General features: G+C 41.2%; 1 protein-coding gene and 1 long non-coding RNA gene across 4 annotated transcripts in view; both read right to left on the bottom strand.

The window, feature by feature from the left end:
* The window catches only part of fras1 (Fraser extracellular matrix complex subunit 1), a 299701-nt gene that overhangs the window by 242150 nt on the left and 29586 nt on the right, over window positions 1-27965 (bottom strand). The window lies entirely within an intron of this gene.
* On the bottom strand, window positions 3-27375 carry LOC309719387. 3 transcript variants are annotated; one of them, XR_014280233.1, is made up of 3 exons: window positions 27140-27375; window positions 26594-26677; window positions 3-81 (listed from the first exon to the last, which is right to left on the bottom strand). It is a non-coding gene; the product is annotated as an uncharacterized lncRNA (long non-coding RNA). The 3 variants fall into 3 exon arrangements; XR_014280234.1 differs by lacking the exon at window positions 3-81 and adding an exon at window positions 4926-5315; XR_014280235.1 differs by lacking the exon at window positions 3-81 and adding an exon at window positions 11345-11436.

Below are 27965 nucleotides of genomic sequence, written 5' to 3'. Positions count from 1 at the left end.
GTTCTTCAGGCTGCAGAAATAAGGACTCAGCTGCAGTCCGGAGCAATGGAGTTGGACTCCATCCGTGGGAGGAGAGGCTCACTGGAGAGGCAGCAGGGTGTAAAAGTCAGTTTCTCACAACATAACTTTACATTAACCTTCTCGAGGCAGGCGTTGCCGATTTGCAACAGTTAAAAACTAACAATCTGATTACCCCACATACATATTTTATGAGTTTTTGTTACTCAGGAGTACCACTGCAGGACTTGGTTGTGCATTAGCAACAAAAAGTTTAATTTGAGCCTGAGAGGGTTAAAAGATTTGCAGGGAGAATAGTGAGGCTACTTTGAGCGACTCCCATATTCACGAGGGAGTAAAGCGCCTTGAGGCGACTGTATAAATAAAATTGAATTGAGTAGCTCCACGTAACTGATCTCACAGATTTTTATGCCATATGCTTTTCCTGACAACCCCTGTGTTTCCTTAGGACTGAGCTAGGGTTCTTTGACTTGTTAGGTAAATGTGTAAACCACCACACTATGGAGCCACTAAAAACTCATAATTTACTTGGGTGTAGTTTACACTTTCCTAACAAGCAAAAGCTGCCCAGTTCAGTCCCAGGAGAGGACACAGATCCCTTTGGTTTTGCATTGGGAAGTTTATCCATTGTTAAAATCTGCCAAATCAAACAAGCAGAGCTGCCCTAGGAGCAGCAGAAAGTAGCTTTCTATTTAGTTGTGGGTTCACTTTTTCTGCTTGTTTACACATGAACAAATACGCTTCAAATAGAAGTTGGACCTGTGGGGGAATACCGCCCCGGTGCATGGGCCCTTACAGTTTGACCCCTCCAACAAAAATGATGACAACTACAAGAGCTATTCTGCCAAAACAGCCTCAGGTATTTTCATCTTTTTTTACTCTGCACATTTTTGCACTCACGGCCATCCCTGGAGAAAAAACCTCCCACTGTTCCAGGTGGCATTTGGCCTCTAGCTGCCAGGCATGACTGTAACTGACTACAAGTGTCAAAGTAAAGCAGGGCTCCTGTGCTCTGCAAATCTGTGAAACAAAGGTTAAAAATCTCCTCCATCTGGCAATGCTCAGGACAAACTCAGGGCATCCCTGCAAAGCAGCAACATGTCGCAGCAGCCTTCGTTTCATCAGCGAAGGGCAAAGCTTCACCAGAAGCTGAACTGTCGACCGCAGGGAGAGGGAGGGTGGGGAACCACGGATTTACGATCGTGTTTGGGAAGTAATTATAGTCAAGTGTAAGCCCTCTAGGCACAAGGTGAGGGTTCAAAGATGATATTTAGTATGTGAGAGGCTTGAGCCTGTGAAGGCCAAACAGCTCTTTCACAGCGCCATGAAATACAAAAACAAACCAAGGTGTACGGCTGACAGTTGCTGGACAACAGCCCGGCTCATTACTGCGACCTGCTGTGTGTGAGAAGTACAGGTGTAAAATAAAAAGACTGAAAGAAGATGGCTTTCCAGTCCTCTATGCTCATTCTTGGACTCCACTAGTGTAGCTCTGCATGACACACAGTTCAAACTATTCCATATTTGACCTCAGCCTTGGAGCAGCTTCTCTATTTGTCACTGCCACAGTTGTGTTGAGATGACCATGTTGGAGATACCAACTCTCAGTAATATCATCTAGACTATGATGAAGAGCAGAAACATTTCAAAAACTGAATGCTGAACAGTCTGAACCCTTAGTATTTGGCTCACAGGGATTACTTCCACATACACTGAACGCTTCAAAATTTTGATTTAGTTTTAGTCATAGTCTTTTACTAAAACGTCCTTTTAGTCATAATTTATGCCTCTAAATCTTTTCGTTTTCGTCAACTAAATATCATAAGATTATCATAGACTAATTCTAATGTTGATTCAGTTGACTAACTTATAAAGTGTAAAAATGTTGTTGGTTACACATGGTTTACAAAGTGTCTTTTTTCCATATAGGTGTCCACATGTCTACTCTCTTCTTCCAAAGCGTTTTCATGAAAAACAGGAAGTGTTGGAGATCGTTGTACCTTCTTCCCAGTTGCAAATGAAATGTGCCCGTCTGTGTCATGGTTCATTGTGAGGTTTTCCTGATTTCTTTGAAAAATGTTACGTTTTTTCATTTAGTTTAGTCCTTGGTTTTCATGTTTAGTTAATAATACTCTTAGTCCTTATTTTCTTATCCCTGTGTCATTTTCTGATTCTACCATGTCTTCCGTGTCGCGTCGTTGTTGTGTTGTGCTTTCATGTACGCTCTCTCGTCTGCCTTTCGTCCTGTGTCAAGTTCATGTGCAAGTCCACATCTCACGGTGTTTCCTGTTTTATTTTGACAGCCTCGGGTCCATGTTCAGGTGTGTTCAGTTTTCCTTCCCCTGTGTTCATTTGGTTCAGCTGTGTTCCCCAGGTGTTGCCACTCCCCTCGTCTCCACTCTATGGCTGTATCCCAATTCAGGGTCTGCAGCCTTAAAGTACGCAGCCTCAACGATCCTCAAGGGCCGCGTACTCGAAGACCGCTAAGGCCGGAAGTGCGAGGCTTGTGAAATGGGACGGTCTGGCCTCCGTTGCGCTGCCCAGGTTGCCTAGCAACCATGATACTAACAGCTGGAAAAGTGTCATACAGCTTTGTTTGACAGAAATGAAGGAGAAAATCTTCTGTTCATTTGCTTGTTTCTACATGAGCTTTGATCATTCTCTGTAAGATTAAGCTCAGCTATTGAACGGCGTATATTTTAAAGTAAAGGCTTTAAAACCAAGTTAGTACAAACGTCACTAATGTCACATAACTTTGCAGACATGTGGCCAACAGTAATGTTTTAATGTTCTTCGTTATTAAACATTTGCACATAAATAAGTGACATAATATTCAGTACTTAAAGTTTACTCTTCGGCCGCCCCTCATCCACCGTTTTTTTCGGCAAAATTATCCACACCCACCGCAGCGCTATGCATTCTGGGATATGTTGGGCCACGAAGTCTACACTGCCACAGCCTTAAAATTCAGGGAAATGAAGGACGCATTTCAGGGCCGCATTTCGAGCAGCCTTTGAATTGGGACAGCCTTCGGCGCGCCGCTGTGACGTAATCAGCCTTGAAATGCGTACTTTAAGGCTGCAGACCCTGAATTGGGATACAGCCTATGTCATTCGTTGTCAGGCTGTCTGTTGTATTCACGTCCCTAGCTTACATGCTCCCTGGTTTCCATATTCTGGTAATCCTGTGTTTAGGTTTTCATCATATTCTTTCAATGTTCTTTGTCCCTTGAATTTAGTATATAGTTTTTCCCAGTGTAGCCCTAGTTAAGTTTTGCATTATCTTACTTGTGTGTGTTATTTTTTCCCGCTTAACAAACCATTCGCTTTTTGTTTAAACCCTGCCCCTGTCTCGAGTGTCTGCATTTGGGTCTGTTAAAAGAAATATAAGGTCTGCCGCTGCAGCACCTTTGACAGTCTAACCCAACTGCACAAGGACATCACATCTGATCGTCCCACCTTTCTGCACAACATATTTTGCTCTGATTCGTCTCTCCAAATTAGTTTGTTTTTAATTTGTTGACAAAAGTGCCAATACATTTTAGTTCATCAGAGATTTTGACCCCCTAGTTTGTATTTATTAATGGTCAAATAATTAGCCAATCATATAACAACAACTCATTGCCTTAAGTCAAGTAGACATGCTCAAGATGACCTGCTGAAGTTCAAATATTATATGTGGCACGGTTGTTGGTAAAACGATCTAATGATGATCCGATGATCTAATGAAGTTTTCATTCACATCTCTATAGTTTACAAGGAATGGTCAGAGAAACAGAAAATGTTGTTGCGGACCATGTTCATTCGTTTATGCCCACACCGTACCCGTTTTCTCATGGCTGCTTCCAGGAGAATAACATACAGTGTCCTAAAGCTCAGATCATCTCTAACTGATTTCTTATGAGTTCACTGTACACATATGGCCTCCACAGTCTCCACATCTCAATCCAACAATGTGCAAAACATCCTTACAGCTCGCTTTTTTAAAAACTTCCCTGTGCACTGGTCATTACATCTCACCCATTTAACTGTGGATTTAATTTAATAATAATGTAAAAACAAGCTTGAAACATTTTGACTGAGAAAATAATTGGCAAACAATTAGATCAAACTAGAGCTGTTTGGAGATTTTCATGGGTATTTATAACACAGCCAAATAACGCACACAAAAAATATAACTCGCATCCTTAATTTATGGCTACTACTACCACTGTTAAAAATTATAAACATAAACATTTCAAATAGTCATGTTGTATAGCAGCACCTTTCCATTATGTATATGAAGGATTTTACATTAAAGCAACAAACACCCCGAGCACAAAACCTAATTAACAAAGAACAAGACTGCAGCTCGGCCAGTAATTATGTAGCAACTGTGCAAGGTAATGACATGATTTCAGATTTTAGCTCCCAATTAGACCTCCTGCTTGCTCTGACTAAATGAATTTTGTGTCAAAACCTACAGTCATAACCTTCAGCAGAAGCATTACGCGATGAACCAAAATCAAAGCCGGGTCATTGATATCCGCTTAGACGGGACCGAGTTTGCACAAATCCCTTCCTCTGCTTGCTTCCTCTCGCCGTCCCTCCCGGGACGGATGAGGGTGGGTGGGGGTGAATGGACTCCAAAGTCGACGTTGTGCTGTGGGTGTAAACAAAGTGAATTCCTGCTGTCGAGCAGTTCAAGTTCAAAGCCTCCTTACAAAGCCGGAGCCTTGGGATCAGCCACCCTTGAATTCCATTATGCTGCTGTGTATGTGTGTGTATGCAGGCAGAAATTGGGAAGGTGTGTAATGGTGTTGGGGTTTGATACAGAGGCTGTATCTCACTTTAACGAAGATTCTGGTTGATTTCCACAAGCAGACCAGACACTGTAAACCTCTTGCAGGGTCTGCAGAGTCACTCTGAAGCCAACTGGGGAACAAATGAGGCCGGACAAAGGCATGTTTTTGGAAGCTGTCTGGTCTCTTTGGAAGCGCTGGGAAGACTCCCACAGCACAAAGACCACATTCATGCTCTGTGCACTACAACAGTCAAGGGGTTTTTTTTTCTCTTTTTTTGATGGAGCTCATCCATAAACATCCTTTTGTCCTCCAGCTGAGCAATGAAAACAAGGTGAAACGAACGAGTGTCATCTTCGACTGTGCCGGGCCTGATGTTGCTGATTCTTTGGACAGAAGAGCAGCTGGTGCTTGGATCAGAGCCGAACTCGATCACATTACTGTCATCCCGAAAAGAATCGGTGTTAACGACACACACCGATAACTTTCCTAATGAGAGTCTCGAGGTTCATACAACCTAAGAGAAGAAAAATCTGTTTTATACTACCAGGGAATTTTGAAATAGACATGTACTTTGATTTTTATGGTTTGGTTGTAGAGCTGGACGATATAAGATTTTTTCATATCACGATATGTTTTTTTCATTTCAGGCAATAACAATATCTATCATGATATAAGCCAAATACCTATATTTGTAAGATTTAAATGTGCCGTTGCTCACAAGTAAAATGTGAAATAATCAGCAGCTTGTTTTTATTTAAATATTTATTTCCCATAATAAGGGTAGATGTACTTAAGGAACATGAGACTTTTTCAGATAAATAAAGGCAAATATTGCAAACTACACAAAAGGCAGCCACTAAAGCGTTTAAGTTTCAAAATAGAACAAACGAAACAGACTAAATTGTCAATTCCACTTAGAAACAAAATATTAATTCTAAAAATAAATCTTAGTTTGTGTTACAGAAGAACAGACAAAACTGACTAACTTTTATCAATATCAAATAAACTGAGAGCTAAAAGGAAATTCTCAATCTCTCCTTGTTGTATAGCTGAGCTTTTCGAACAGTTTTAACAGTTACTTTAGTCTGGCAAAAGCCGAATGACGAATTAGCGCTTCCAGTCAGAGACTGAGGCTACGTCCACACGTACACGGGTATTTTTGAAAACGGAGATTTTCCGTTTTCGTTTTAAAAAATAATCCCGTCCACACATAAAGGGAGAAATGAAGGAAATGCGCACACCTTTGACGCTGCGTTTTCTCCGTTTTTCTAGTCCACGCGTAAATGCAAAAACGGAGTTTTCAAAAATATCCACCCTGGCCGGAGTTTTTAAAAATCTCCGTTTTCAGTGACTGAAAACGCCGTTTACGTGTGGACGAAAGGTGCAAACGCATAGAAAAATCTGCGTTTTCAAAAATACCCGGGTACGTGTGGACGTAGCGCATGCACCAGTTTATTGTATTTCCAGACTTGCTTTCGGCACAATTTACAGTGCACGCTACTCTGTTTTTTGTCAGACTTGAAATAGCCGAAATACCTTCACACTACGGAACTTCTATGGCTCTTCTGTTCGACAATCTCTCCGGCATTGGAACCATCATCTGTTTTCTCTTCGGTAACCTTCGGTCACGCTCGGTTGATTTTTCTAGTCGGCACACTCATTTCCTCCATTACCCGGGCGGTACGGTGGCTGGCTGCTTCCCAAACAAATACACATGTGCGGCTTGGCACTTGTGCTGTACGTAACAAGTCACGTGACGTGACGCTGCGGCTGTGATTGGTTCGGCTCTGCGCTACGTAATTTGGATTGGCTGTTCTTTTCTTTTCTTTTTTTTTTTTTAAGAGGACAAGAGCGGCGAGGTCTATCGCGATAGTTTAATTTTTCTATCGAGAAAAAGTTATATCGCGATACATATCGTTATCGTTCTATCGCCCAGCTCTATTTGGTTGTCAAACATTAAAACAAAAGAGTATGGAGCTAATGGAAACTCACTAATGTAAGCCATCTTCTACAACTGTATGCAAATTTTGGCAATGCCAGCAACTTTGTAAAGCATGCTTTTATCCCTTGCAACACTTGTCTCATGTAAAAATGCTTTGTCACCAATGCACTTTGCATTTGCACAGCACATCAGCTCCAAGCATCCCTAGTTGTACCAACTATTCAGCGATAATGTAAAAGGTAATGCTTTTTTTAAATTGAAAAAGAGATGTTACCAATTATTGAATGACGTACACTGCAATTTTAGAAAACAAATCTTAAAATCTTACACCTTGACACCAGACTTTTTGTTTTCATAGATTAATGCATTCTGAGACTCTTAAAGCTACTTAGGGATCTGCTGGAAGCTTGCGAAGCTCAGCTGTGCCTCAAATACTCTAATGTACATATACGACTGAGCAAACACAAACCGAGGCTTTTCATTCGTATTTAATCATTTAAAAATATGAGAAAATATAAATGCCAATGAAAATTCTACTTTAGTGAAGAACAAACAAAGGAAAGAACAAATAAATGGGTAAAGATTGGGGGAAGGAAGAATGAGGAAACAGAAGACATACGCAAAGAACAAAAGCAGAACAGGAAATGAAAGGAATAAAACATGAATGATGGAGCAGACTTTAAATAAAAGGAAAGAAGACAGGAACAGACAGAAAAAAGGAAAACAGGCTGTGTCGAAATAAAGAACTGTTATAAAAGGGAAAAGAAAAAAATGAAGCAGGGAGTGAAAGAAGGAAAGATATTTGCAGATTTAGGGTCTTATGTTAAAATATAATCTGAATCTGTAGACATAACGGATTGAAATTTAAGGCTTCACAGAGCGATGACTGTGTGCCTCCTTTAACTCTGAATCAACTCTATTTCAAGTTGCCATTAAGAATCACTGCAGTTCATTTTCCTGCAGGCCCTTTCTGACTTCTGTGCTTTAAAGCTGTATCTGTGGTGCTGCAGTGGATCCATCTGGACATCAGAACCTCAGATAAAATGTCCATTTCCCTCCTCTGACTTTCACTGTCAGTGCACCCCTGTCCTCGCTAACACACTGTTGATGTACAGCTCTAACGGAGCACCATTGTTCTAGTCTGACGTAGTTTGTGAAGGTCACCCTCGACTTATTCAGGAGCTCTGACAGTTTTAGCTGTGAGTCCTTGTCAGCCCGCAGAGACACGGTCGCACTGGAGAGACGCAAAGACAAAAATCCTCCGCAGGGCTGTGCTCTTAAATATATATAGGAGTGGTTTCAAAGCCAAGGACAGTGCACAGTGTAAACAAAAACACACTGCGCGCATGCTTCAGCAAAAGTCCTCCTTCCGTCAGATGTAAATATTTTATCTACTCTACAGATGTTTGTTCGTCATTTACTCTCCTTATCACAGTGTACTCCTCTTTACAGGTACTTTTCTTCAGTGAATCCCCCTTCACTTAAGGGCTTTCACCATTTTCATGGTTCTTTTCTTTTTCTTGCCCTTACTTTCCTTTTGTTTTGTCTCTTTTTGTTCACGTCTTTACTCTCTTTGAAAACAAGTCTTCTTCTCCTTCCTTCCAAAAATGTATTTATTGTTATTTATTTCATCTTCATCTTCCTATCTTTGTCTTTTATTTCTTTTGGAGAGAAATAAAAGAAGGAGAGATATAGTCTCTGTAATGTGTCCTGGGTCTGCACGGGGCCTCCATCAGGTGGGACATGCCCAAAACATCTCAAATGGTAAATGGACTGGTTCTTTATATAACAGTTTTCTACTCTACCCAAGCACTCAAAGCACTTTATACATCATCCCTCATTCACCCATTAACACAAGCACTTTTGTATGCTTAAGTGCTTTCTGTCTAACATGTCTCACACGCACTGATATCTCAATAGATGCATCAGAGGGAACAAATTGGAGTTAGTATCTTGCCCAAGGGGATGCAAATTGGAGCAGCCAGTGATTGAACTACATGCCTTCCAAGTAGCTGATGACCTGCTCTACCTCCTGAGCTACAGCCATCCCACAACAAGTACAGATGATCTCTTGCCTGCACCTAGAAATTCTGTCCATAAAAGTTATGAGCAGAATCACTGACAAAGGGGGCCATGGCACAGTCCAACACCCACCCAGTGTAAAAGGCTCTGACTGAAGCTTTCACTACAACTGCACAGGGACCAAATGGCTCATAACGAGTCACACATTCAGTACCCGGAAAAAATCTGCCCCTTTCAGGGACATATCTATGACTGGCACCATCATCATTATCAGCACTGACAACATATCCTCCTCTCGGCCGTAAATTGGTTGGTACATTCTGCCCTCAACTTTCTGACTGTTAAAAGCACACCATCTGGGTGGTGCGCTTCATGTAGCCATACTTGATGATGCGAGCACTCTCAAAATAGCAGGCTGAAGAATGGAGGTACGTGATCCGACTCGACACTTGACCTTCTTGAAATTGTCATTTTAACACTAGATGATGCTGCAAAAAGCAAAAACATGTTTTTATTTCCCAGCAGTCCTTGCAGCCATGCAGTTGACAAGTTCGAGTTGCTATGGCGACTGTATCTTACCAAACTTGCCTTCTTGTGGCTGTTTGGAGCTGTGTTTTTATAATTGGTTCTTTTAACATACCTGTTGGAACAAAAAAAAGCTTCTTCTATTGAACTCACACCTTGAATGAAAGCATGACTAAGTGCTCAGAGGATCTGAGTCCGTCTTCCACCATTGTCACAACACAAATTACACCACAACTCTCTGCTTTTGTGCCTTTTTTTTAGACATAAACGCATCGACAAGAAAAAGAGCATCATTACAAAAAGGCAATCTCAGGTAACAGATGGAAGAGGAGCAGAGTCGTGTCTGATAAGGATAAAATGGATGTGTGGGGTCTTTTCGTCTGGCAGCATCTCCCCCTCTCGCCTACTGTCATCCCAGCCTTCACAAGAGCACAGCATAGGAAGAAAAGCTCCTCCTGCCTCATTCACTTGCTTTTAGACACACATAAAATACAGTTGAAGCCCAACAACAATGCCCCTCCAATCCCCCGCCCTCCCAGTGCTGCTATCCAGGTCTCCTGTTGGGGCTCGGGTCTGGTTGACTTCCTAAATCCTCCCCTCCCTGCATGGGGCTTGGGTAAGAAGAGAGAGCAAAACCAGTGAAGTGCTATAGTTCAGGCTCACAGCTTGTTAGCTTTCCCTCCTTTCTTCCTTCCCTTTCTTTTCTTTCCTTCAATCCATTTAGCCATCCTTTCTCTTCCACTTATGCTTATAAGGTCACAGGGGGCCGCAACCTATCCCAGCTACGATAGGGCGAGAGGCGAGGTACACCCTGGACAGGCTGTCAATGTGACACCAGGTTAACAGAGAGACAGACAACCACCTCACACCAATTTAGAAAACCCCACTACCCCAGTGGGGTTTAGTGGTCTTCTTTTCTTTTCTGCTATTTATCCTTCTCTCCTCAGCCAACCTGAAAAAATGAAAATTCCAAGCTAGCTACAACTATTCAAATTTGACCTGTTAGCTTCACAACTTTCTATTTATTGACTTCTTTTACATTTTTCACCTTATGATATTTGTATTATTTTTCCAATTTTAAACTCTGTGAGAGAAAACACAGAATAACTAAAGGTACAGAAATAATAAATGGTTTGTTTCACAACATTTTAACGAATTCCTTTATGTATGAAGCTAGAGAGAAGCATGGATAGTTCAACTTGGTATTAACAGAAAGGCGCAACAGCCTTGAATTTAGTCTCATGAAGCTTGTGTGAAATACTTGTCTGCCAACACCAAACACTAATTTACACATTGGGTGGTGTTTAATTTGCACAGAAGCACAGACAGGAGAGGAGCTGGAGATTGTCCATACACCCAGGAGGAAACTGCTGGAGGACACATAACCTTTTTCTCTATATTTAATTAATGATAATAGAAAGGAATGCTCCCCTATTTAAAGACATTACAAAGAGCCATGAAATTATGTTAAGATTATTTGTTTTGAAAAATATATTTCTTCTTTTATTTCCCCAGCACCTGTTAGTACACTAGCACAACCTCCACCAGAAGTTAACAGTAATCTACCTATAAGCTGGATTGGTGCTGTAGTTATTGCAATAAAACATATGCTATTGTACAATAAAGCTAGTCTACAAAAACCATACCGATTCATTCCAGAGATGTCAAATAATTCCCTGTGAATTTTGAATGTCCGTTCCCTTAATTAGAGAGTTTTATGTAAGTTAAACAGCATCCCCTGCTTCCAGTCTTAATATTAAACTTCAGTTTAGGGCTGGGCGATATGGCCTAAAATCCATATCACGGTATAATTTCAAGCATGTGCGGTAACGATATATATCGCATATATTCTTTTCTTCTGTATAACCTATTTTACACACTATAAGGCACACTTAAAATCCTTTAATTTTCTCAAAAATCGACAGTGTGCCCTATGTATGAATTCTGGTTGTGCTTACTCACCTCAAACCGATTTTATGTGTTACGCGACGCACAGAAATCTGTCAAAAATGTTTTAGTACGACTTTAGAGAGCTATGAAGGCGCACCGTTTGATGGATTGCTGGAGCATTACGGCTGCCGTAGTCAGGAGCGTCGCGGAATAATCCAAAACTCCCTCTGCTTCAGGTCCCAAAGTCAAACGAACACTGCAGAATCACAGAGTTAAAAACTGTCTCAATTCTTTCACCTTTAATAAAATGATCAGCGTTGCTGCTTTACCAGGTGTAACAATTAAGTTTAACATCCAGGCATCCATGAAAACAGAATCTATTAAATTTAATGGAGTTGGAAGTTAGCAGGAAGTTAGCGGAAGTTAGCTCGCTAGTTTCCACCTAAACATGATATAGCATGTTCTGACTGAGAGATTTCTGAAAAACTGTAAACGTACAGCTCTGCTATCACTTCCAACATAAATGAAGACAGAAAACTAAATACCTGTGACGTTTTGTAGGGTTAGACTAGCTGGTATATAATGGTGTGCTATGTGATCGCTAGCAAAACAGCGACGTTAGCATAACATTAGCACAGTGAAGCTGAAGGATGAACGCTAACTTTTTTCCACTCTATAAAAGTTAACGTGAGGGTTCCTGGTGGTCAGGGACAAATGTAATCGCATGGCAGGATCCTATAAACGGACCAAACTTCAGTCAGGAGAACAACTGAGATAATCCATCCACAATACGAGGTTAGTGATTAATATACTGCAACAACATGGGAATAGAGCAGCTGCGAGAGAATTCAGCATTAATGAATCAATGGTACGGAAGTGGAGGAATCGCAGTTTTTGGCTTTCCCCATATTCCAAAAGTGCTTCATCTCTTTGCTTTTACTGTCGCCCGGCATAATTTGCAGATGATGTTGTTTGCAGCCACTGCGATGCTTTCGACCAATACAGGCGCAGCTTGATGACGCCATCAACATGCGCTATCGCGGTAGAGCGGTATAGTCAAAATCTCTACCATTGGCCAAATCTATATAGCTTCTACCGTATACCGTTTATACCGCCCACCCCTACTTCAGTTCATACCGTGTATGGCTGCATGCAGTTTTTATGACAATCAAATACTCGAGAGTAGGACGTCAGGGGTCAAAGGGTATTTAAATTTGAGTTTGGGAGTTTAATATATTTTATAATTAATTTTTCATGTGATGCAGCGCAGTGGAGCTGAGGCTGCGGACTCAACAAATCATAAAGTATCTTCCCCCCATGGTCCATCCTGCACTCTAACCCTGCACAGTCCCTTGTTTTTCCCTTACTACTACTACTACTACTAATGATACTTGAAGTATCAAGTCAAAGACAGAAGCCATTGGCTAAATTCAGTCAGATGTTTTTCTGTCTTTCTTTACTTCCACTCATCCTTCATTCTTCTGTTTTCTTCCTGAGTTCCTCAGGCTAAAATCAGACTGCATGACCTTTGCTTAAAATATTTTGTTCCACTGTCACACTGCTGTGCTTTAATGCAACAGGGAACCCACTTACTCAGTCCTGCTGAAAAAAAAAAAAAACAACAACAACAACCCACAAATATAAAGACTGTTTTTTGGTCCTTATTAGTGTCGAGTCTTTTGTGTGAGGTTGAGCCCTAGGGCACCTTGGTGCTCATTAATGTCCCATTGACGCCAAATGCTGCAGGGCAGGGAGCTTCTGGCCGCTCAAGCCTCTTAAGGCTAATTTACAAGAGAAGTGGAAGCCTTGGGGTCATGACTGACTCATCAGAAGCCAGTCTACACCTTAAAAACTTCCTGCCCTCCAGTGCTTTGATTCCCCTGGGAGCACAGGGCTTGGAACAGGTACTGTGTAATTAAAAGCTGAATGGAAAGCACCTCTAGAGAATTAGTCATCACAAAGTACATGTCTTCATTGTGGCCACACAAGTGAAAACTAATTTAGCAGGCAACGGAGATTTAAGAAGAGGACTGATTGATCTTTTAAAGAATACTATGACGAGACTGAAGTTTTAAAAGCGTTCTGCAGCTGAAATTAAAGACTGCAAGAGACTGAATCAAAGTGGTATATAATGTCACTAAAGAGAAATAAATCCCAGCACTAAGTCAGTTTTTTAAAGTTCTCAGTTTGTAGAGAAACATGAATAATTCATAATCAGAGTCATGTATTTCCATATACTGCACAGCTCCAGAGATGAAGCCTTTTCTTCATCTTTTGCATTTACATTTGAAGCATTTCACTGACAGAGATTCGTGGTCAGGGTGACTCTAATTGTACGAGCGAAGATTTCCATTTCAGCTGATAATGGACAGCTACGAAGATCTCCTTTGAAGCCGGAGAATTACACGTAGCAGTGCTTATTGTTCTCTTAATACAAACAGATCATGAATAAAGTTTCCAACACCCAGTTTCTGGAACTAGGAAAGATGCAAGAAACACAAAAAGCAGACGTTTCATTCCTTGTGTTTTTAAAATATCTCACACAAAATGTTATCAGCCCATTGAATGGCTGTTATCAGGTGTCTTCACTGAAATAATTATGCTTCAGACAGATCAAAGTGAATTTAATAGTAGGACAGAACTGCATCTCTATTTATTTCTAATGTCATGTTAAATCACTGCTAGTGTTACCCATGAGTGTCACTGCCACTCATCTGCAAACCAAGAAAATGTGAGAAGGCAAACAAATGCAGAAAGTTGGTGTTTGATCTCTGAATCTATCGCACTAACTCAAAGCTTTCTCCGGGGGCTTCAAGTGGCATGTTGTTGTTGCTGCTTGCATATCAGTCATAGACGGTATAAACAATGGATCCAGCTTCCAGATCAGAAAAAGGCAAAGTGCCTTAATCCTGCATTCCTTTTAAAGGTCACCAGGGGGCGATACTTGTGGTTGTGCACCCCTCATTTGTCCAGTGTATCCAGTAAACACAATAGAAACTCTCCTTAATCTGTCTTAATATAAGAAAAGGCAGTGTAATTTCAGCATCTCAGATTTTTCTACAAAATACAGAAACGCTTCTGTAGTATATTAAAGAAGCTTGTCACAGCCCTTTGTGCTTAAATTGCAAGAAATACATGTTTAAAATTACAGAGAAAGTTCTGGAAACTGTCCAGTAATTACTAAACTTAAAGGTTTTTAAAAAATGTTTTCTTTGTTAATCATGTATCCATTGTAAAAATAAAAAAACAAATCCCCAAAATATCTATAGTAGATGGTAAATTAGTTAATTCACAGAAAATTGTCTTTTCTTTTTTTAAACCATGTATTAATTGAAAAAACAAACAAACAACAAATATGCAGTAAAAAGTCCAAAACTAGTGGGGCTTGATTTGAGTCTTTGCTGGGCCAATTCTGCACAGCCGGGCCTCATGTTTGACATCCTTTATTTAACTTAACACAATCTTGGAGAGTGTTAAGTAAAACTGGTGAATGGAGAATAAGTGTACTGGTGCCCACTTTCAAAAACAAGGGTGACGCACGGAACTGTGGCAACTAGGGAGGAAATAAAGCTGATGAGCCATAACATGAAGCTATGTGAAAGAGTTGTTGAAGCAAGGTTAACAAGAAAGGTGGTGATCATTGAGCAGCTGTACGGCTTCTTGCCAAGAAGGAGCAATACAGGTGCAATGCTCGATTTGAGAGTACTGATGGAGAAGTATAGAGAAGGTCAGAAGGAGTTATGTCTTTGTAGATCAAGAGAAAGCATATGACAGGGTCCCAAGGGAGGAACTCTGGTACTGCACAAGGATGTTGAATATGGAGCTTCCAGACAAGAAGAAAAGAGGAAGCCCATAGAGAAGGCTCATGGACGTGGTGGAGGAGGACACGCAAGGGCTGGCGTGACAGAAGAGGATGCTGAGGACAGGGTGAGATGGAGGCAAATGAGTCACTGTGGGGACCCCTAAAGGAAGCAGCTGAAAGAAGAAGAAGCAACAAGATATCACTTTTTTCACTCTTATTGTATCTCATTTTTGGCACACGACCTTTCTACCTTAGTTAAGCATAAATACATGTTTGTACTATTTTCAGTGAGATGTTTTTAAGTTATGCTGTTGGATGCAGTTTAGATTTTATTAAGTTTAGGTTTAAAAAAAAATGACAACAGCTCTCTGAAAATGAGACCCAAAGAAAGACCACATTTGTTCCTGCCAAAACAACCCCCACTCTTGTAATTAAGCCATAGAAGACAACTCTTCACTGTTCACGTGGGAACTGAACACCCAGGCTGTGCAGGTCATCTGCTGTATGAAGCCACTGCAGACCTCTATGATCTAAATACAGCCTCGGATAAAAGTTTCAGCTTCTGTATGAAATCGTCTGATATTCATTTTATATACTTCCATTTGGATCAATTTCTCACATAACAAACACACACACACACACACACACACACACACACACACACAATCCATTTGCACACTAAAAAAAACAACTTTACAGATTTATGTCTTTCAATATATCATAATAGAAATAATGTCGAGCCACTCTGGGAGCTGCTGAACGATCCAAACTAGGATGAATAACTGATTCTTTATGTCAGCTTTGATATGTGCTGCTGGCATGCACCAATACCTGATCAATACTTTATTAAGCTAAATCAGATGAACTGATGGTGAAGTCAACAAGCATGGGACAGATGCAGAATGCAGAGCAGATTTGGGAACAGCACCACATAGAAACAGGAGTGAACTGTACCTCTTCTCAGCTGTGCATCCAAAAGTGCACAATTTTAACAATATATATATTTACAGCTATGCCAATATACTGCTCTGCACAAGCTCCCAGAGGGAAATTAATGCATTCAAACATTGAACATTTGCCTTCAAAAGCCCAGAATTTGACCCCATGGGTTCTCCAGACTTAAACTGTTCTGTCAAAAAAATCATTTTCTTTTACCGTGGCACCTTGGGATACACGTACAAGGTTCTGCTGACAATATGAAAGATGTGCAATATTAACAGCCTTTTTTTGTAACCCAAATTTGCTTCTACAGAGAGAGACTGCCATAACAGTTAAGTCTGTACCATCTCCAGCTAAAACCAGTCTCCCCCCTAACCTTTAACCCTCTGATGCCTCACTAATGATCCTAATTCACCATTAGTATGACCAGAATACGTGACAAACCACCACACTTTACTCCCATAAGAAGCTTTGGGCCTGCGGTTGGAAATCCTAATCTGACAGTTAAAGCACTACTGCTCTGTGACGAGAACCAAGCGCTGTGAAAGGAAAACAACAAGTGGCCTCCCCTTCCTCTCTCTGTGCACTCAATAAAACCCAAAGCTGCCCCATTTTCACCTGTTCCATTCAGCTGGTCTTTTGTGTGAGCATAACTGTGTCAACGCTGGCCTTCCCAGAGGTCAGAGAGGGCAGTTTCTTAATGCGAGGTGGATGTTTAAAAACCTCAGGCTTGAAGCTGTGGTGCACAGCTGAAACGTGCCAAAAGAACAGAGAGGCAAGTCCTCCTCAGCCCAGCCGTCTGTGAGAAAAATCTGTTGATATAAGCTATAAGCCAATTCCTTGTATGAGTTATACTAATGGCAAGGATAGGCAAGGCAAGGCAAATTTATTTGTATAGCACAATTCAACAACAAGGTGATTCAAAGTGCTTTACAGAAACATTAGAAACAAAAACAAATAAAAAGCATGATTTAAAATTGATTAAAACAAGCAAACAAACTAACTAAACACACACATTTCACACCTGTTCGCGCGATAATGAATAATGATATTTGCCTCTCTAATTTTCATGCTTATGCTAGACTTGTGCACTTATCCCAACTCAGAGCATCTGTGGTTTTAAAAGCCTTGTGCAAGTACTCCACTATTAATGAGGATAAACCTTATTTGGGTGGAACTCCAACGGGGCGGAGCTTCAACTTGCTTTGCAAAAAGTATGACATGGTTGAAAAGAAAAAAAGTGATCTGACAGGAAGTTACAAAGAATGTAAAACTGACAATTGAGCACTCAGGGAGAAAAACCCAAAATAACAGGTAAAAACAGTCAGTTTATAATAATTCATTCTCAAGAGGCCAAGATTCTCAGCCGGAAAAGGGTGGAGTGCCCACTCCGGGTCGGGGATGAGTTCCTGCCCCAAGTGGAGGAGTTCAAGTACCTCAGGGTCTTGTTTGCGAGTGATGGGAGAAGGGAGCCGGAGATCGACAGACGGATTGGTGCGGCGGCTGCAGTGATGCGGACGCTGCACCGGTCCGTCGTGGTGAAGCGAAGCTCTCAATTTACCGGTCGATCTACGTCCCTACCCTCACCTATGGTCACGAGCTGTGGGTAGTGACCGAAAGAACGAGATCGCGGATACCAGCGGCGGAAATGAGCTTCCTCTGAAGGGTGGCTGGCCTCTCCCTTAGAGATAGGGTGAGAAGTTCGGCCATCCGGGAGGGGCTCAGAGTAGAGCAGCTGCTGCTCCACATCGAAAGGAGCCAGCTGAGGTGGTTTGGGCATCTGACAAGGATGCCTCCTGGGCGCCTCCTGGGGTTGGTGTTCCAGGCATGTCCCACCAGGAGGAGGCCCCGGGGCAGACCCAGGACATGCTGGAGAGATTGTATCTCTCGGCTGGTCTGGGAACGCCTTGGTGTTCCCCCGGATAAGCTGGAGGAGGTGGCTGGGGAGAGGGAGGTCTGGGCCTCTTTGCTTAGGCTGCTGCCCCCGCGACCCGGACCCAGATAAAGCGGATGAAGATGGATGGATGGATGGATGGATGGAGGCCAAGAGGGTGATGGGTGAAATTATACTAAAAGAAACTGTTCTTCACATAATTTTTGCTACATTTTAGGAACATAATATTTGAAAATGTTTCCGAAAGTCACTCTGGAGAAATAAAAACAAGAATAATATTAGCTAGCTGCATTTGTGGCATTAAAAGGTTGAATGCCGCTGATAATAACTCTTGTAATGATAAACTCTTGAGATGGAGATACAGAGCAGAGTTGTTTCTCTTTAACTATCCATTTGAGACTCATAAAAAGTGTTATGGCATAAAAAGATATGAAAAGCCAAAGCAAGAAGCATGATACACCAGAGAGAGAGACCGTTTTCATTGGTTTGATATAACTGTTGAAATTGCACTGATATTGAACTCTTCCTTCTATTGAGAAATCAAGTCCCCATGTACGTATTCAAATCATGTTTAGACGCTCTGAGGCTGTCGTGCGGTTCAGTAATAAAACTGTCACTGGAGAATCATCTTTAAACTTAAAAGCCTGACCGACGTGCTTTTGATTCGTTAACTGTGACATGAGCCATGCGTAAGCAAAGTCCCGCTTTCACATTGTGGCTTTCGTCATCTTGTTTTTGGAGCCAGAAGCCACGTCATTAGTGCAGATGGTGGATTGCTACAGTCATTTGAAAAATGAACGTCTATTGAGTACCTCTATATAAGCTGAAGTTTTGGCAGTTTGCTTGTCTTGAGCATCTTCCCAAGAGTCAATGTCCCAGCAAAAGGGACCTCAAGGTCAAGACAAACTTTAAAGCAGCCAAAAAAGCCAAAAGCTACATCTCAGACTCTACAGGCCTCAGTTAGCATCTTAAGGGTTAAAGGTTAAAGTTCATGACAATACAACAAGATAGAACACTTATGCCTCTGGGGGATTACCCAGAGAAAGCCTCTTTTCTTTAAAAAGAATGTGGCAGCACAGCTTAGGTTTGCAAAGTCGTATCTGAACAAATGACAAGACTTCTGGAACAATGCCCATAATGCACAAAAGTATACAACACGTTCTTACTCCCAAAGCGTTACGCTAGGTGACAAATCATCAGTAGACTTCCGGGCACCCAACACGTCCCTATATTACGAGATCGGAAAAATGGAGAAATATGAGAACCGTCTGGAATGAATCTACACATGCACGTTCGTTTAACTTAAATCGCTTTGGAAAACACTATCTAATGTCATTAAAGTGCCAGTTAAGGTTAGGGATAAGGTTATGGTTAGGGTTAGGGCTGGAATACATGGCTGGAACGTGTATTACCGCAGGAGCGTCATTCTACTGGATTTCATCCATAACCCAGTGCGTAGCATAAGAACGCGGAAGGTCGCCTTTCGCCTTCCTCAGGAATGCCTTGAGACTTGACAAATCGTCACTATATTATGCCTCGGGAGTGAGAACAGGCTGAAGTATATCAACACAAATAATTCATACCCAACTGTTTGCATGATGGTGGAGGGGTAATGAGTTATGATTTTTTTTTTGCAGCCACTGAGTCAACCATGAGCTGCTCTGTATAGAAAAGGATTCTAGAGACAAACATGAGGCCAAGGCTAAAGCTTTGGCCAACCTGGAGTCATACAACAGGACAATGATCCCAAGCAAAGCAACAAAATGGCTAAAAAAAATAAAAATAAAATCCAGGTGTTGCAAAGTCCACACGCCCAACCTCACTGAAATTATATGTTGGATTCTTAAGACAGCTGTGAACAAATGAAAGCCTACAACTCTGATAAAGTCACACTGAAAATGATTATTTCAAGTTATTGCTCCTAAATGTGGTTCGACATGGAAAAACCTCACACACACTCATTTGTTCGCTTGGTGAATTCACTAAGGTTGGTGCCAATGACTCAAATTATAAAGGTAACAAGACGCCTGTCAGCATCCACCGATCTCTCCAAGTGGTCTTTGTACCAGGATGTAAACACAATTATTTCTGCTGTAAAGTTAAACATTCTAACACGGTGTTATGAGGTCTATGGGGACTGGCTTGGTTTTAGAGCCAGCCTCCAGTGGTCACTAGAGGAACTGCAGTTTTTGTCACTTTGTGCTTGATTTTAAGCAAAACACTTCAATTTTCCAAGACTTGCAGAATATGCAGATGTGTCCAAAAGCCTGATCAAACCACAAGTGAAAATTGAAACCAAAGAGAAAATGAATATGCCGAAGAACAGACTTGATCACCCCCCCCCCTCTAACCTTGTTAAGAGTGAGAACACTCCTCTTATTTGCATTCAGCAATAATGAAGCAACCACAAACAATTACTGCCCACTGAGCCCACTGGGGGGTAGCTTTTAAAACAGATGTGCTTGGGGGGGTTGTTGTATTTTTTTTTCTTTAATCTGATAAAATATCCCATTTAATTTGATTTAATTTGATCAACTTTGGAAATGCATCCAGCATGTTCAACTATTGTTTGGGATAAGTAGGATCCATAATGAATCCATGTTTTCCCAGTTTCTGTTTTTCAGCAAAATGGTCTAAATTTGTAATCTGCACTTCTAGTAGTTTCCTATGTGTACTGTGAAAGTTAACTCAACTAAAAAAAATTTTTTTTTTTTTTTTTTTAAAAAGGTCAGAGGCAACATGTACACTCTTCAAAACTAGACTGAATTCATGCCCAGCCTTTAAATTCATGTAAAACATCACTTCAGAACTAACAAGCTCTTCAGCAGCTCTACAAAATTACTTCAAAGTTTCAAACGTCTCTCTGCAGCGCTGTGGAGTGAAGACTGATGTATTCAAGTGAAGGCTCAGAATAGGCTGTTGCTGACAGAAACGAAGCCATGTAAGTGGCTTTTTTCATCCACTGCTTTAGATATAATGATCTCCGTGAGAAGCTCTTATTTCTCCTATTCATAGGCAGCAACCAAAGTCAACATGAGGACACCGGTGCTAGATGTCTGCAGGCTCTTCATTAATACCTGAAGCAGCCTGTAAAAGCCCTTTCACACAGACAATTATCAGCTGGATCAATATCTCTCAAACACTGACTGCTGCTCTTCTAACCACACATCAAACTCACTGTTTCAAGTCTCTGTGGCCTACTTGCCCTTGGAACACCACCATTCCCCCCTGCACCTCTAAATATGCTCCTACTTCCTTCAACAGAGGTAGCTCTTTCCAACCACTGTTACAGAAGTCATCTCCTGAGCTCTCTGGGGTACTGCCGACCTGTATTCCTCACCCTTGCATGCCAGAGAGATGAATGGCTCAGTCAACTAATGACAGATAACAAGAAGCCCAACCTTTCCTCATTATTCCGGGCTTGTGGTTTTTTTACTGCCATTCCTTTACAAATTACAGTGGAGTAGCTTCAGCGGCTCACAGGTCCAGATGTTGCGCGGCAGCTTCAACACCTGACATTATGTCAGTGCTGCTTTGCTGCAGCACTCTGAACACTAATTGCAGCACTGAGAGCCAAAGTAGCTGTTTGCTGAGCAGCTTTCCTGCTAAGAAATATCTGAAGGTGCAGGCTTAATTGGCTCTTAGTACATGACCTATGCTGTTTAGAGACCAGATGACTGGCTTTTTAAACTTTCATGATTAGAGTTGGAGTGAAGGAGGTAAATTAGCATTCCCGGTTTTGTAGAGTTTCAACTCATTGTTAAGCTGCCTCGTCTAAAACTTTTGGTTCATTCCCAAAGCTCTAATTTTCTGACACCGTCCACTAGCTGTTCAGTACCAAGCAACAGCCAAACACAGTTTGATGAGCTGGTGAACACAGTGGAGTCAGCTCTTTCTGTCTCGAGACCAAAAACATCTAAAGTTCAGTGCAGAGAGAGTAAATCTGGGCTTTCTGTTATCAGGCAGCTACCACAGACTGAAAAAAACAGATGTATCCTGCCGAAGTGGACTGTGATTTTGAAGTATTGACACAGTTACACAAACACAGATTTGAGTTCATGAATTCTTAGTGCAGTATCTCCTCTTTAGAATGTTTTGGCCACGCCATAAGGCATCAGTCACACAACCCTGTTTGATGACCCCCTAGAAACCTCAAATCTCTGTGGAAAAATGTGTATTCCCCAACCACTTGGCAAGTGATTGCTGGAGGCTGTTGGAGGTTGCTAAGTGAAATCAGTGACAAAGGGGGTGCATTGCCAACAACTTCCTTGTGAGTGGTTTAGTCATTTGAAGATTGTTATGAATTCCTGTAGCTTCCATGGAAGACACCAACTTCACTGCAACACTAGCTAAGCAACCACCAAGCGCCTTCAAATTAGAAGTTATGCCTTTTGAATCATGTTAGTTACATCAATAAGGCATAACACTTTTGCATTGCACTTTTCACACTTTCAGAACCACTTAAAACATAGCTGGCAAGTGTCTGCAGAAAAATAGGCAGCCAGGCAAACTATGGGCGACTGCAGCAATCTGCTGGCAACCAAAGCAATCCTGCAACCACTCACAAACCAGTCAGGGAATATTCATCATCAATTAGTACTTTCCAGGCGATCACCAATCAGCTTCCAAGTCTATGTGACTGAGACGTTAGTGATGCACATCTTTAAACGCTAATACAATTTATATAGGTGGGTTATGTAAAAGTTCATTTAGTGTGCAGTTGTCACAAATTAGCTATAGAGACTATAACATTTTATACCAGGCTGTAAACACATTTATTTCCTCTCTTGTTGGACATTTTAATATGGGAGTCTGCAGGGGCTGACTCATGCCTGGAGCCCCAAGTGGTCATTAGAGGTACTACAGTTTTTGGCACCACAAACAGGATTATGAGTGAGGGGTAATGCTGCTTTATATCTGCTGGATGTGTAAAAAACACTGAAATGTGTTTGCAGCATCAAGTATAAGTATTAGCATCACACAGCACCTGACACAACTCTATATCATGACAAATTCTCCACTGCAGTCTCTGTTTTGCCAATATTTTTAAGGGTCTTTTGACACTTGTAAATAAATTGTAATTCTGCCGATCTGTCTGGACCATTGCAGGAAGCCAAAGATGTGGCGGCAACAGAATTGATCTGGTTTGTTGCCCTTGTTCTGAGAAACACCCGACTCATTTGCAAAAGCTCTGCCTGAGTGAAATAATTCAGGGCAAAATAACCACCTTCTGTCACTGCTGAGATAAAGCTTGTGCTCCTCTTTGAATAAAATATGTTTTAATACCCCACCAGAGCTGTAATAAATAAATAAATAAATAAAATAGGAAAAAGTAAATCGATTTTCTGACATGACAAAACAGGCTCAGAGCGCCTGTTGATGAAGATGATGATTTGTATCAGTACGCTGCCTATCATCTATCATTTTTTCTGCATTGTCTGAACTAACAGAGAAGCTCGGCAGCCCTGGACATCTGCCAACACAGACCTGAGCCAAAAGACAGACGGCACAAAGAACAAGGACATTCCTCGCAACAGAGAGCTGGTCGTTGAGAAGGAGGGGGCTGATGGGTGAGAAATAAAACTTGATGATGAGTGGCTGGTCCCGGCCCATTTTCTTTCAACAAACTATCAAATTATGGCCAAGAAGAAACTCAAGTAGTGGGAGGAGCACTGCTTCAAGCCTCTGCAGCCACCCCAGTATGGTTTTGCACAACATGTCCATGTCTAATTCATACTGCATGCGTCTACATGCTAGCAGACCACAGGATGCATTTTTCAGGTTAAAAGGGTTAGTGTGGGAATGTATGACTCATGAGTGCGAGAAGATGTGTTCTTAACTCATTTACTTATAGGAGAAATATCAATTTCAGATCTCCACAAAGGACACAGCACACAAAACCCCTTCTGTTTATATCTTTGGGTTGCCAAAGGTATGATCAAGAATTGGTGCCACTCGGCCCATAAAAGCAACAAAAAAAAAAACAGGTTTAAGTTTCCTCTCTTCTTCAAAGGCATCACATTGGGCAGTGTTGCACTGCTCCAGAGCTCCCGCTATGCTCAGTCAGCTCTGCCAAGTGTGCAGGATCCCCTCTATTGGTTCTAAACAGTAACTCTTCAACTTTATTTAGGGGATGACATTGCAAAGAGCTGGAAGCATGTGGCCAAAAATCTGGTTGTTCATACTAAACGTTCTCATTCAGGACATTATAGCCAGCTGATGCATGAAAAAAATGGCACCACCACTGCCAGCATTGCATTGCACTTTGATGACATTTCCGCTTGTTGTGCTCACCCACACAGCAGTCTGTGTATTCTCCCTCAGATTGTTGTCTCATCCTCCTCCATGTTTAATGGCTTAATGTGTTAATTTTATTTATTATCAAAATGTCATTAAAGATATTTCAATCTTAGTACGTGCTATTAGTCTCTTGCTGTTAGAGCAGAAATAAAGTTCTAAACAATTTATGTTCTGCCTTCAACAGCTTGCCTTGGGAAAATCCAGAAGAGACGGGTGGGTGGACGGGTGAAAAGGGAAGGGATAAGAGGTGTAGACGAGGAGGAGGACAGGGGATTGTTTAGCATTGTTGTAGCTCTGTTTACGTTCTAGATTAATGACTGCTCGCCCTCTGTGCCAGGGAGGGTAGGTATGAGGTGGCGGGAAGGGAGCTGCAAGACTGTGTTTACTTTCCAAAGCTGTCGTTGGCTGAGACTCAAGGGTCTGCTGGGGCCTAACATTGAGCAGGAGACACGGCAAGCACCAAGCTATTTCCAGTGGACAAGATAAAGGATGTCCATGTTGCTGTGCTCAGACGTGGGAGGCATGGGGCGCTGGCTAGCAGTAATTGCCTGCTATTATTGTCCCTCCAGGCTTATTGGTGGCATTTTAACCCTGTGGAGACAAGAATAGTGCCTACTCCTATTTTTTCACTCATACTCTAGCATTCCTCTTTCAAGTTCACAGCAGCTTTTCCATGCATAACGCACCATAAAATCTGCATCACCGGTCATGTAAAGCGTGGGCATTTTACTGACAGCTTTTTAGAAAGCTAAACTATTGTTAAAGGGCTTCCTTACTTTATGATGCAACAGAGGGAGAGCCAGTAAAACTTCGAGGATGCCAATTAACAAGGAAAAACATGTTTCACATGCATGTATGGAAATTTTGAAGCGGTAGCCATCGAATCCTGACAACATGTGAAGTCATCTGTCACTCTCGCAGAGGTTGTTTAAAATTGTGCGTGTTCTCTCTAATGTAACCACGCTGCTTTAAACTCCAGCACTTTATCAGCACTTTGGAAAAGTCATGCTTTTGTTATTATTAACAAGGAAAAACCACCAGACATCAGAAAGAGTCATTTTCACAGTCTGTTCGCCATCACATTCATCTCAGCATGAAGCAGCGAGAAAGTGGTTTCCAAAGTGAGCATCAGGGACTCAGGAGTCCTTCGAGCACTTTTAAAGTCTCCAGGGAAAAGTCTGAGAAAATATTTCGTTTCATCCTTCATTAGGCCTGACATTTATTTAAATAAAAAGAGCATTCATGAACCATTACCTGCTATTTTTTTGTGTGAAATTGGACAATAAGTCAAGCACTTTTCCATAAACAATCTTTGATAACAGCAGCATCCCTGGAATCTTCCGATATAAAAAAAAAAAAACCAGAACAAGTTGATTTAACATAAATTATAATAACCCGACTAAATGAGGCATATTACAGAGATATGGTGAAGAGGATTTAAAAAGAGGTTTAGATTATATACGACAATAACAATAAAATATAGCAGATTTTTTCAGTAATAACGCAAATATTTAACTAGTCAATCATATGGCAGCAACTCAATGAATTTAGGCATGTAGACATGGTTTGTATTTCATATCACGCCTCAGAAGGTGATTTAAGTGATTGGGACATTTTTGTTGATGCTAGTTGGCCTGGTCTGAGTTTTTCATGCATTGCTGATTGGATTACTTGAACTTTTCAACAACCAACAACCAGAAAATGTTTTACAGAGATTGGTCAAAAAAAAGAGAAAATAGTGGGTGGAAGTTCTCTGGGTGAAAATGCCTTGTTAGTGGCAAAGGTCAGATGAGATTGGCCTCCCTGCTTCCAGCAGATAAGAACAACGAGAACAACAGCAACTCAAATAACGACTTATTATGACCAGGCATGCTGAAGAACATCTCTGAACACAAAACACATGAAACAAATGGAAGCAGATGGGATACAGTAGCAGAAAACCACAATTCACACAGCCTCACCAAAAGTGGATAATAGAAGATTGCAAAAACATTGTTTGGTCTGACAAGTTTATATCTGCTGTGACATTCCTCTGGTTGGGTCAGAATTCAGTGTAAATGACATGTAAATAGGTTTCCATTCTGCTTTGTATCAATGGTAAAAGGCTGGAGGTGATGTAATGGTGTGGGGAATATTTCCTTGGCAGCTTGAGCCCCTCTGTTTTCTGTTGCCTACATTGTAGACGTTTTATGAGTTGTCCTGCCTGAGTTCCATCCTCTACACCAGCAGAGTACTGCCTATTCATCACAATCCATCACTGTACAGCAAACTAATGTGTTCATCCTGCACTAACCTGCAGAGTATTTTCATGAAATCTTTAACAACAGTTAGTCAACCTCAGTTTGATTTACAGCAGGTTTCACAATACGAAAAACCACATCGTCACATGTACAGACCCAATATCTAATTTAAAAACACGAGGACTTACATGTAAGCTTTAAATTTCCAATTTATCAAATATCAATGAGCAGTACTTACCTTTAAACATAACCTCTCCTCTTCCTCTCCTCTCCTGTCCCATCTTTCTACATCTCGGAGTGAACTTAGCTGTCTTTTCTCTCCCTGTGAAAAACAGCAACTGGACCTTTAGCTAGCAACACATTGTCTGACAAACTGCACACAAAGAGTTTGTGTGTGCGGATGTTTGTTGAGCTGATAGAAACGTAGTATTTGAAATTTCCTGCCATTTAAAACGTTATTCCCTTTGTGCTCCTCTTGCTCCTTTTTTGTAGAGCTAGCTAAATGCTAAATGCTAATGGACGTTAGAACTCCTGGTTGTTGGGCCGGTGCTCTGAGAAACCGTCTTACCCATATTATAATTTGACAGTGACTTGTGACCAGAGATGGGAAGTAACGCGTTACTTGTAAGGGATTACAATTGCAAAAACGGCAATTAGATTACCGTTACTTTTCCCGTAGGAACGCTGCGTTACTGCGTAACTAAAACCGTGATTTGTTTGGGAGAATGTCTCATGACAGTGACATAAGCAAATGTGACATTGTTTAAAGCGTGGAAGTACTGACCTTACTTTAAGTTTGATTCCATAAAAAGTGACAAAAACATTAGTGTCCGTTGTGCGTGGGAAGAAAACTTCTTTTTACAGCGAAAAAAAAACCCCTTACTTCCAAGCAAGGTGCCACGACATAATGGGAAATTCACAGAGAAACTCGTGGATTCTTCCACTGACCGCCGCGGCACACCTGCACCAGGGTAAACCTCCGCCTACCCTACTCCTGCTTTACAGGTGAAAATAGAGCAAAAGGACTGCTAGTCTTTGATTTTATTTATTTTCTGCTGTGTTTTACTTGCATCTATTTGAAAGAGTGAGTGTAAACACACACAAAAAAAATTATGTGCTGGAATGTGCAGAAAATAGGTTTAAATATTAAACAAATTTCTTCCAGTCAGAGAATGTTGCATATAATTAAATTTTTGCTTGATGCATAAAGTTAAAAGATTAAAACGAATAAAACAAGTTTTAAAAAGGGACCTTTCCATTTGATTACATTTTGTATGATGGATTATGTAGAAAAAGTAGAATTGGGCTGAAAGATCTATTGCTTTATCACCTATTCAGGTTGTAAATCGTGTTTTTAAAAAGTAACGAAGTAAATAAGTAATCAGTAAAGTAACAGGATTACTTTTGGGGGGAAGTAATCAGTAATTAATTACTGATTACTTTTTTCAAGTAACTTGACCAACACTGCTTGTGACTAATACAAACCCTAACCCTAGCCCTAACACTAACCATAACCATAAGAAATCTTCACAATGGGTTAAAAAAATGATGTATATCTGGGGTCTGTGTTACACGCATGCGCAGCGTGTGAGCAGAAACAACGGGTGGGA

The sequence above is a fragment of the Aulonocara stuartgranti genome (assembly GCF_965226115.1).
Source record: "Aulonocara stuartgranti genome assembly, chromosome: 12".
NCBI classification, from domain to species: Eukaryota; Metazoa; Chordata; class Actinopteri; order Cichliformes; family Cichlidae; genus Aulonocara; species Aulonocara stuartgranti.
This window is presented reverse-complemented; position numbering and strand designations above follow the sequence as displayed.